General features: G+C 43.9%; 1 protein-coding gene across 4 annotated transcripts in view; it reads left to right on the top strand.

Annotated features, from left to right (window-relative positions):
- Positions 1-12,092, top strand: part of LOC144505031 (fibroblast growth factor 1-like) — a 41,421-nt gene that overhangs the window by 7,090 nt on the left and 22,239 nt on the right. The window contains exon 1 of one of the 4 annotated variants that reach the window (XM_078230703.1): positions 11,237-11,736. The exons of the other annotated variants lie outside the window; for them this stretch is intronic. The gene's annotated coding sequence lies outside the window, so the exon portion shown is untranslated. Of the gene's footprint in view, positions 1-11,236; positions 11,737-12,092 lie in introns of those variants that run through there. 4 annotated transcript variants of the gene reach the window in all.

Raw genomic sequence — 12,092 nt, 5'->3', positions numbered from 1 at the left:
GTTGCTACTTTGTATAAACTCCTCCTCTTTTTAATGAAGCAACCTCATTTCTACTACTGATAATTATTTTAATTATAAGATCATAAGACGTAGCAGCAGAAGTAGGCCATTCGGCCCATCAAATCTGCTCCGCCATTTAGTGGGATCATGACTGATCTGATATGATAATCCTGAACTCCACTTGATTCCCTTACTGATTAAAAATCTGTCCATCTCAGCCTTGAACATACTTAACGACCCAACCTCTACAGCTTCTGTAGTGAAGAATTCTACAGATTCACTGCCCTCTGAGAGAAGAAATTCTTCCTCATCTCTGTCTTAAATGAGTGAATCTTTCATCTGAGATTATGTCCTCTCGACTGTCCTTCAAGGGGAAACAACTATTCAGCATCTATCCTGTCAAGCCCGCTGAGAATCATATATGTCTCAATAAGGTTATCTCCTATTCTTCTAAACTCCATTGCGTACAGGCTCAATACACTCAATCTCTCCTCATAAGAAAATCCCTCCACAGCCCGAATCAACCCAGTGAACGTTCTCTGAACTGCCTCCAATGCTCTTTGCATTAGATAAGGGGACCAAAACTGTGCGCAGTGCTCCAGGTGCAATCTAACTAGTGCCTTGTATAGCTCTAGTAAGACTTCTGTATTTTTATATTCCATTCCCTTTCAAATAAAGGCCAACATATTATTTGCCTTCCCCATTACCTGCTGAACTTGCATGCTAGCTTTTTGTGATTTAAGCATGAGGACCCTGAAATCACTCTGTGCTGCAGTTTTCTGCAGTCTTTCTCCAGTTAAATAATATTTGGCTGCTTCATTCTTCTTACCAAAGTGCACAACTTCATATTTGCCTACTTTATATTCCATTTGCCAAGTTAATGGAGGAAAGGAAAACATGATAATGTACCAGAAGCGCTGAGAGAAACATGATTTAGTGAGGAGCTGAAGGAAATCAGCATTAGTAGAGAAATTGTTTTGGGGAAATTGATGGGATTGAAGGTGGATAAATCTCCAGGTCCTGCTAATCTTTATCCCAGTGTACTTAAGGAAGTGGCCCTGGAAATAGTAGCTCCATTGGTGGTTATTTTCCAAAATTCTTTGGACTCTGGAATAGTTCCCACAGATTGGAGGGTAGCTAATGTAAGCCCGCTATTCAAAAAGGGAGGTAGAGAGAAAACAGGGAACTATAGACCAGTGAGCCTAACGTCAGTACTGGGGAAGTTGCTATTCTCAAGGATTTCATAATTCGGCATTTGGAAGGCAGTGATATAATCAGACAAAGTCAGCATGGATTTACAAAAGGGAAATCATGCTTGATGAATCTTTTGGAATTTTTTGAGGATGTAGAGTTGAGCGAGGAGAACCAGTGGATGTCATATGAGGAGAGACTAAGTCGGTTAGAATTATATTAACTAGAGCTTAGAAGGGTGAAAGTGGATCTCGTGGAAACTTATAACATTGTTATAGGGTTATACAGGGTAGATTAGAAAGAATGTTCTCTATGGTGGGGGAGTCCAGAACTAGGGGTCATAGTTTGAGGATAAGGGGTAAACCTTTTGGAACTGAGATGAGGAGAAATTTCTTCAGCCAGAGGTTGGTGTATGTGTGGAATTCACTACCACAGAATGTAGTTGAGGCCAAAACGTTGTCTGATTTCAAGAAGAAATTAGATATAAATCTCGGGGCTGAAGGGATCAAGGGATGTGGGATCAAGGGGTGATCAGGATAATGAATTCGATGATCAGCCATGATCAAAATGAATGGCAGAGCAGGTTCAAAGGGCCGAATGGCCTCCTCCTGCTTCTAGTTACTATGTTTCTATGTTGCTATCCTTAACTTTGTGTCTTCCTCAGCACTTGCCAATTGTCCTCACCAATTATTGAGGTTTGTTTTATTAAAATGTGAACAATGGGAACATTTTTCTGGTCAATAACTGTTTGTAATATCTTACAGTATCACTGCCTATAAATAACTTTCACTTGTTTCTGATTTTCATAATTTGTGTTTTACAAAAAGGGATTTCAACTTTAAACTTTACAGAATGGTCAGCTTAACATTCCTTTGTCCATGGTGAGGTCACCAAAAGGTCATGGCCTTTCCTTTTTTTCAAGATGGGCATAAGTTAAATCTCGGGAATGCGATCTTTTAATTCAGTTGATTAATGATTCTAAATTCATTGCTAATGATTTAAGGAGTGTGTGATGAATCCTTTTAAAATAAAAACATGTCGGTGCGCCCTTTTGCAGATAAAATTGACCCTGGTATGTTTTGATATCCTTTCAACATTTCTTTTCTTAAAGAAATGAGCCATTTAGGTTGTAGAATAGACGGGACTTTAAATATTCTACTTTTTCTGAAATATTCCTGCGCTGTGATAGTGATGTCCTTTGTAACCTTTTGTAACACTCTGTACCACTGTGTTTATAAATAAGGGTTTAGAAAGTTTCCATCTGGTGTGTCAGATTCAAAGATGTCCCTATGTGTGCACAATGGCTTCTGTCTGTTTGCCTTGTTTAACCATTTATTCAATTCTACGATGTAATGCCATAATTATAGGCAAATTCTACATATTATCTATACTTTACCGAACTAAACTTTTTAAAAATTAATTCGTGGGACATGGGCGTCGCTGGCTGGCCAGCATTAAATGCCCATCCCTAGTTGCCCTTGAGAAGGTGGCGGTGAGCTGCCTTCTTGAATCGCTGCAGTCCATGTTCTGGGGGTTGACCCACAATGCCGTTAGGGAGCGAATTCCAGGATTTTGACCCAACGACTGTGAAGGAATGGTGACTAATGTTACTTCCCCCCCCTCCCTGCCCCGCCCCAGGCGAGTTCTGAGGTGGAGGGGGAGGTGTAAAATTGATAGACGGGATTCCCTCTGGGATCCCAACACCCTCACCCACCCACCTGCCCAGCCCAGACTCAATTTCACAGACAGGGTCTCTCCTCAGAGACCTGGAAGCTCCAACCCTCCCTGCCCCTTGCCCCGTGGCCATCTCCAACTAAAAACTAACCATCTCCCCGTGGTATTCAACAGTGTTACAATAATTGAATTCCTTCAAAAACATCATTCTGCGGGGTTACCATTGACAGGAAACTTAGCTGGACCAGTGGCCGCAAGAGCAGGTCAGAGCCTGGGAATTCTGCAGTGATTACTCAGTTCCTGACTCCCCTATACCATCCACCATCTACAAGGCACAAGTCAGGGGTATGATGCAATACTCTCCACTTGCCTGGATGTGTGCAGTTCCAACAACATTCAAGAAACTTCACACCCATTCAAGGCAAAGCAACCCACTCAATTGGCACCCCATCCACCCCCTTAAATATCCACTCCTCAGACATAATGGCACCAATGTACCATCAACAAGATGCACTGCAGCAACCCACCAGCCCACCTTCAACAGTACCTTCCAAACCTATGAACACAGCACTGCCTCACAGTATCAGGGGGGCCCAGATTCGATTCCAGCCTTGGGTGACTGTGCGGAGTTTGCACGTTCTCCCCATGCCTGCATGGGTTACCTCCGGATGCTCCGGCTTCCTCCCACAGTCCAAAGATGTGCATGTTAGGTGGATTGGCCACACTAAATTGTCGCTTAGTATCCCAAAATGTGTAGGTTACTAGTGGGTTAAATACATGGGGTTACGGAGATAGGGCCGAGGCGAGATGCTCTGTTGAAGAATCGGTACAGACTCAATGGGCCATTTGGCCTGCTTCTGCACTTCTTAGAATAATGGCAGCAGATACATGAGAATATCACCACCTGCAAATTCGCAACCAAGCCACACACATCTAGACTTGCAACTATATTGTCAGTCCTACACTGTCACTGAATTTCTGGAGCTCCACCCTCAACAACACCTTACCCCCATAGCATTGTGAGCATATCTATCCCACATGGACTACAGTGGAGTGAGAAGGCGGCTGTGAGGATGGGAAATAAATACTTCCCTCGCCAGCGATTCTCCCATCCCAAGAACAAATTTTAAAGAATCTTGAACACAAACCAAAAAATCTCTCAGTAACAGAAGTAATAAAGGAATGGGAAGCAGCTTCGTTGAAAGGTAAAATATTTCAAAGGGACTTAACAGGCAAATAACTGTGAGAGATTGTTTCCCCTGGCTGGGGAGGGAGAGGGGGGGAGGTGGTGGTGGTGGTTTAAAATACAGAGGCACAGTCTCAGGATAAGAGGTCATTTAGGACTGATAAAGATACGGAAAAATTTCAGCATTTGTTGGGTTGTAAAGTTTTAGAATATTCCATCCCAGATGTGGATAACAGATAACAAAAGTCTGAGAAATTGCTATATGATTGTCATATTCTCCATTTGTCTTAATAAATGCAGCTCCAACACTCAAGAAGCTTGACAGACTGCAGGGTGAAGCAGCCTGCTTGATTGGCACCCCGTCTAACAACTTAAACAGACACTCGAAGCATCGTGTCAGCATTGTGTACCATACGTGGCACAGTGGTTAGCACTGCTGCCTCACAGCACCAGGGGTTCGATTCCCGGCTTGGGTCATTGTCTGTGCGGAGTCTGCACATTCTCCCCGTGTCTGTGTGGGTTTCCTCCGGGTGCTCCGGTTTCCTCCCACAGTCCAAAGACGTGCTGGTTAGATTCATTGGCCATGCTAAATTCTCCCTCAGTGTGCCTGAACAGACGTCGGAGTGTGGCAACAAGGGGATTTTCACAGTAACTTCATTGCAGTGTTAATGTAAGCCTACTCGTGACTAATAAATAAACTTTAAACTACAAGATGCATTGCAGCAACTCACCCTTCCAAGCGTGCGAGCTCTATCACCTCACAGGCAATGGACAGCAGATGCACGTGGAAACACCACCACCTGCAAGTTCCCTTTCAAGCCACACAGCATCCTGACTTGGAACTTTATTGTCATTCCGTCACTCTGGCTGGTCAAAATCCTAGAATTCTCTTCCGGACAGCACTCTGGGTGTACACACACCGCAGGGTAGCTCACCATCTTCTCAAGGACAATTAGAGATGGGGCAAAAAAATGCTGACCTAGCCAGCGACACCCACGTACCACGAATACATAAGAGAATCCATCTGCATCAATGGCAATGCAATCACTCGCCACAGAGCAGCTAGTGGCTGGAGAAATCAATGCTTTAAAGATATCCATGAGTATGTCATGAAGGGTGCACACTGCATACACCAGAGATACTACAATTCACCTCCTCACCCTCTCTCACCTATCAATACCTAGTGAATTGCATCAGTGTAGACTCATGTTGTCATGAGTTCATGATCAAACAACCTGATCCTACCTGCTGCCCAAGGACCTTCATGAGGAATGGGCAGCAGCTCATGAAACTAGATAGGGACCAGTGCCCATGGGCACTGAAGAATGAGAGAAAATAAGGAAAGAGAAATAACTTGCTGCAAAATAACTAGTTAATATTTCCTGGAATTGGTTTTAAGAGGAGTTTTAGTGAGGAACACTGTCACCTAGTGGTCACTGCTCTGCACTAACAAGAATCTTGAGTAAAAAGAACCACCGATCAGCTAATCAGAGAATGGAATAAGAAAAATAGAGAGAATGGAATAACAGCAAATTACTGCGGATGCTGGAATCTGAAACCAAGAGAGAAAACGCTGGAAAACCTCAGCAGGTCAGGCAGCATCTGTAAGGAGAGAAAAGAACTGACATTTCGAGAATGGAATTCCCTCTGCCACACATCCCCACAAAGTCACTTATTGCGCAAGTTATATTCCTGAAAAATATTTTAAAGTAAGTTTTTTTATATTCATGGGTTGGTGGTGGCACAGTGGTTAGCCTCACAGCGCTAGAGGCCCGGATTCAATTCCGGCTTTGGGTGACTGGCGGTGTGGAGTTTGCACGTTCTCCCCGTGTCTGTGTGGGTTTCCTCCGGGTGCTCCGGTTTCCTCCCACAGTCCAAAGATGTGAGGGTTAGGTGGATTGGCCGTGCTAAATTGCCCCTTAGTGACAGGGGATTAACGGGGTAAATATATGGGATTACAAGGATAGGGCCTGGATGGGGTTGGTGTCAGTGCAGATTCAATGGGCTGAATGGCCTCCTTCTGCACTGTTGGGATTCTATGATTCTATGACTCATTATCCTGCTGTCTCTAAATGGTGATGTGTACTAAATGTTCACTAGCTCATTTTTCTAGGCTGTGGGCAGCATGCAGGGGTTTGGATTAGGTCAAGTTAATGCAGGGTGGAGTTTGAGAAGCTAACAAAATCAGAGCTTCACTGATAAAATCCAGAGGACAAAGGGCTGGATGAAAGTTTCAGCAGCAGATGAACTGAAGGCAGGATAAAGATGGATGTTAATTAGTCAGGACAGTGTGGTAAAAGATGAGTTTACATAGAGACGTGGAATATAGAAGCAGGAGTAGGCCATTCAGCCCTTCAAGCCTGCTCCGCCATTCATTTTGATCATGGCTGATCATCAAAATGTATATCCTGAGCCTACCTTCACCCTCCATATCCCTTGATCCCTTTAGCCCCAAAAGCTATATCTAATTTCTTCTTGAAATATACACCCTTTTTGAGAAGGAGCTAATGATGGCAGTTTGGAAATAGTGGGGGAAAGTGCAAAGAGAGAGCCATTTAAAATAGTGGCTGGGTGGAATTCATAAAGGCAAGTTGGGCAACGGTTTAGTGGAAATAGGGTCAAGAGGGCAGGAGGTGAATTTGGGGGGAAGATGAGGAAGATGTCAGGAAGAGAGCTGGGAATGAAACTATTAAAGATTGGACAAATCCTGATCAGTTTTATACATCTCAGAAGTTGCTCTGGGAGCCACCAAAGGAAATAAAAATTAACTTTTCTCAGTTGATCACTGGGCAATACTGTACATGAATATCACACAAACAAGATGCAAATTTGCTGTGAAAAGTATCTGCCACCAGCTTGAAAAAAGGAAAGGCTAGAATGGTTCGTGAAGGCATGGAGATGTGGGAATGGGGAAGGGGGGCTTGGTGAGAGGCAGGTCCACAGTGCTCTTCGCCGTTGCTGAGTGCCAGGCAGGCACACCGTGCCTGGTGTACACTGCAACTGCCCAGGCTTCAATGCGCCCAGACCTGGCCATGGCAAACCCCTTGGCACAGGCCTGGCTGCTGGCAGGATCCCTGGCATCGCTCCAGAGGCAAAACTAGTCACGATAGGCCAAATATTCTGCTTCTGTGCTGTCAGATTCAATGATTATAACAAAAAAAAAGACACATTGAAATCATTCTTCTAACAATAGGCTGCTTGCAGCTAAATTTATTCCCAACATGCTTGACTCTTTTGTCCCTCCCTTATAATCGTTTCAGATTACTTCCTACTTTTGGATGTTTCCAGAACACTGGCAAACAAGGCAAGTACGCAGTTCGGAGTTGTTCTATAATTGTCAGGCGCTCGACAATATTCCAAAAAGAACCGATAATGCTTGTTAAATAGTTGAAACGTTCTGGGTGGGGAATAATTGTCTGTGTCCCCTGTGTGGTTAAGAAGCGAATCCCTGAGTCGGCAGTCAGCTTAGAACAGGTGTGAATTTGATTCTCTCTTCTGAAAGGGTTAAAAGGCAAATGGAAAAACTCGAACCAATTCCTTTGTAAAATGTTTCTGTTCACTGCTGTCCTACACGGGGTTGTTAAACTGAATTATTAACAGCTGCAGATAAAAGGATGGTTAAACGGGCCCTCGCTGGGATTACAGAGAGAGAAGGACAGAAGTCAGGGTTGCTTCCGCGGAATGAATTTGAATTATTTTGACTTGAGGGATGTTAACTTTCATTTGAAAGGTCGTTCCAGTATTGTGATGTGGATAAGACAAAGCATTATGATTGGTGTGATCCTGTGATCCTATCACCAGGCTTGATTCTTTCAACAAGATTTTAATTTTAAAATTCGGTTTAGGTGAAGGATTGGTTGAAATGAAAATGCAGAACGTGGTTGTGTTACTGTGCACCATTCTAGTCTCAATGTGAGCATTGCAATGCACTTCCTTCAAAATAAACTCCTTAATCTGCCGACCACATCCTTTTTAATTAACTTGCTCAGGAATTTGGAGATAAAAGTGGCTTGTGACTTTGGTCCAAAAATATGGAAGGAAAACTGCTCAGAGCGGTATATAAAACCTTTCCCCATTCTAGCCAAATACTTACCATTTATTTGGATTTTCAGGACCATGAGTCCCTTCAATAGATGGGAAACAGGAAAAAGTGAACTTTAATATTTATTTCAAAACTAGCTTAAAATCCAACATGTTTATTTGAAATCACGAGCTTTCGGAGAGCTGCTCCTTCATCAAGGTGATGAAGGAGCAGTGCTCCGAAAGCTCGTGATTCCAAATAAACCTGTTGGACTTTAACCTGGTGTTGTGAAACCTCTTACTGTGCCTACCCCAGTCCAACGCCAGCATCTCCACCTTATTTCTAAACTGTCTCCTGAGCAGCCCCAGTGAGTTTATCCAGTGGACTGTAGCAATGTAGCCCTCAGCTACGAGCTGCGAAGGTTGGTTAATCCATCCCAAGGAATGGAGTGAGGAAAAATTCAGCAAGTGCGGCACAGTAGCATAGTGACTAGAGCGGCACGGTAGCACAATGGTTAGCACTACTACCTCACAGCGCCAAGGACCTGGGTTTGATACCCAGCTTGGGTCACTCTCTGTGTGGAGTTTGCACGTTCTCCCCGTGTCTGCGTGGGTTTCCTCCGGGTGCTCCAGTTTCCTCCCACATTCTGAAAGATGTGCTGGTTAGGTGTATTGACCCGAACAGGCATCGATCTGTAGTGACTAGAGGAGTTTCACAGTAACCTCATTGCAGTGTTAATTTAACCTTACCTGTGACTAATAAATAAAACTTTAAAACTCCCTTTTCCTAAACTGGGCGGAATTTTAGGATTATTTTTTCGATGTGTGGTCCCAAGGAGAAAGAGCGGAAGGCAGTCCACCGGCTGCCTTTTCCCACCAGCTTTTCAACACTGAAAAAAATGGAAGGGGGTGGGGCCCATGACGTTAAGCTTGCCCTGCTAGCAACTTCACCCCCTGAAAGATTGGGGCGCCCACTCTGAAAAAAAGTGTCAAAAAGGTGACAAAAGGATCCCTCCCCCATGGAAGCAGATCCCCCCCCTCCCCATACGCACACCCCCCTCTATGTGTGTGCGTGCGTGTACATGGGTGTCAAATGTCGATACAATCAAACTCAACTGCGATGCCTTCCATATCAAACACCCACTCTAAACTGTAAAGGCTCATATAATGGATAATGTGCAGCACACCAAAGGGTTGCAAATAGGTGGGAAGACAAAGTGGGTAGCACTGCTTCCTCACAGCACCAGGGACCCAGGTTCGATTCCTGGCTTGGGTGACTGTCCGTGTGGAGTTTGCATATTCTCCCCTTGCTAAAAGTTAAAGTTTATTTATTAGTCACTGGTAGGCTTACATTCACATTGCAATGAAGTTACTGTGAAACTGTATGTCCAGTTACTATAGTTGCCACACTCCGGTGCCTGTTCAGGTACACTGAGGGAAAATTTAGCCTGGCCAATTCACCTAACCTGCACATCTTTGGACTGTGGGCGGAAACCGGAGGACACCCACGCCGACAGAGGGAGAACACGCAAACTCCACACAGACAGTGACCCAAGCCAGGAATCGAACCCGGTTCCCTGGCGCTGTGAGGCGCAGTGCTAACCACTGTGCCACCGTGCCGCCCCCCCATGTCTTTGTGGGTTTCCTCCCACACTCCAAAGATGTGCAGGTTAGGTGGATTGGCCATGCTAAATTGCCCTTTAGTGTCAGGGGGACTAGCTAGGGTAAATGCATGGGGATAGGGCCTGAGTGGGATTGTGGTCGGTGTGGACTCAATGGGCCGAATGGCCTCCTTCTGCACGGTATGATTCTATGAAATGTCTTTTGAATCACATCCCAACAAAAACCTTCAGGAGAGGGAGAGAAACAGGAGCGAGCTGACAAAGAACAATAGGTGCCAGTGACAGTTTTTGAAATATTGCAGTCCATTCTGTATTTCAAATGAGGGCAAAATAATTCAGCATGTTTCACATGGTGCATTTCCTTTATTCTGAGAGGAGTTAGGGTAGAGCTGGAATTTGCTTACATTTGCTGTTTGTTATTATTCCAAAACTGCAGTACCTGAGACACTCTGCAAGGTGTAGAATATTACGGCACAGAAAGAAGTCATTCCGCCCATGGTGTTTCCTTTTGCCAGCTCTCCAAATTAGTGCCACTCCCCTACTTTTTCCCCATAGCTCTGTAGAGCCTCATTCTGGTCAGTAAAGGTGCGCACCCTATCACAACTCTCGGCTTCACATGAATAATTACTATTAAATCTAATAAGCGCTGTAATGCAAGCAACATGGCAGCCCAGAAACACCCCGCAAAATGGGATGAATAACTTATTTTGCGGGTTATTTAGTTGGGAGAGCATTTCTCGTTACAGCAGAGCAAGGAAAAGCTTCTTCAGATCACACCTTGTGATCGTTTAGATCCACCCAAACAGATCCTCAGTTAGAAATCTCAGCCGAAGAAAGGCACCTCCAACAATGTAGCACTCGCTCAATGCTACAACTTCACACCAGTTTAAGTTGTATAGTCCCAGCTCTGCAAAAGGGAACTTGACCCTGCAATCTTCTGGTTGAGAGGTCAAAGTGACACCTTACATGAACCACATCAACAGTTTCAAAACATGTACTTTTTGAAGGTATTTTTTGTACAGTTATTTGATATCCGAGCATTCTTAGCCCAGAGCACAATCTGATCATAGAATCATAGAATCCCCACAATGCAGAAGGAGGCCATTCAGCCCTTCGAGTCTGTACCAATTTTCTGACAGAGCATCCCCTCAGTCCTACTCTTTCCCTATCCCCACAACCACACACATCTATCCCGCTAATGCCCCCAACTCACACATCTTTGGACACTAAGGGACAATTTAGCATGGCCAATCCACCTAACCAGCACATCTTTGGAGTGTGGGAGGAAACCCACACAGACACGGGGAGAATGTGCAAACTCCAACACAGGCAGTCAAATGTTCTCTTCTCTCTGAGCTTCTGCTTGTGAATGATAAAGCCTGTTCATGTTCCTGAACTTCAGATCAGTCTCCTTATCATTGGACAAGCGGATGTAACTTCCATCTCATTAAGTCGTTTATTTATTTCGAGTCTGCCATTTTAACACTTTGCAGCCAGAGCTGCTAAAAATAAGAAAATATCTTCACAAAGATACTCCCTCTCCGGCTCCATTTGCTCCAGAATCCATTTGCTATTGCATTTCTTCTTTCTGCTGGGAGAAAGTGTGTCAGGCTGGCGAGACTGTAGCCTTTTGTTTACAGATAGGTGTTTCTGATTGCCTGAGCATTGTCTTTAAGAAATCCAATTGAATTTCATCTTTAATAATCTGTAAAGTATTATTAGGACAACTACATGATTAGAACCTTAAAAAAAATCTGAGGGGTAATTTACCACAAAAGGATTAGTATTTTCATCCAACGTTATTTTAACTGGAATGAGATCGCTGAGGGAAATTTGTTTGGAGGGAGTTAATCCGACAATGACAAGGACCTCACGGTAAAATGGAATGAGGAATGCGCAGTATGCTCTGCGGAAAATGAGTTTCTTGATGTTGGAAAGCACTGGCTTGTGTTTTCAAAGAGGCCCATTGACTAATTACATAATTTTCGAAGTGACAAGCTGATCATCGCTCAGCATGGGGCCAAGTTAGTCGCACAACAATCGGTAAGTCAGATTTTTCTAAAGCCGTGACCATTCAGTCTATCTAACTATTGGGTTTCAATATGTTTACCGTAGTCCAATGGTTCATTTCATTTGGAGATAGTCGCATACAAAATCAACTTGAGAAAGATCTTTATGTTTCTCAATAAATACTACTGTGTGAACACTTTGCTGTGACGGTGCTTATTTGGTTTCTCTTGTTCTGTAAAATGTAGAGAGCAGCTCAAGCCTCACTAATACGAACGCCTCCTAGTTAAAATACATTCTGCTGGACCCTGCAAGTTTAAAATAATATGTTTAATTTTCTTTAAGTACTTGATATATGAAGCCATCCAACTCAAATTCTATTTTCTTTCAGA

The sequence above is a fragment of the Mustelus asterias genome, chromosome 16, assembly GCF_964213995.1.
Source record: "Mustelus asterias chromosome 16, sMusAst1.hap1.1, whole genome shotgun sequence".
Classification (NCBI taxonomy): Eukaryota; Metazoa; Chordata; class Chondrichthyes; order Carcharhiniformes; family Triakidae; genus Mustelus; species Mustelus asterias.
The sequence above is the reverse complement of the archived record's forward strand: the minus strand, read 5'-3'. Positions and strand labels throughout refer to the sequence as shown.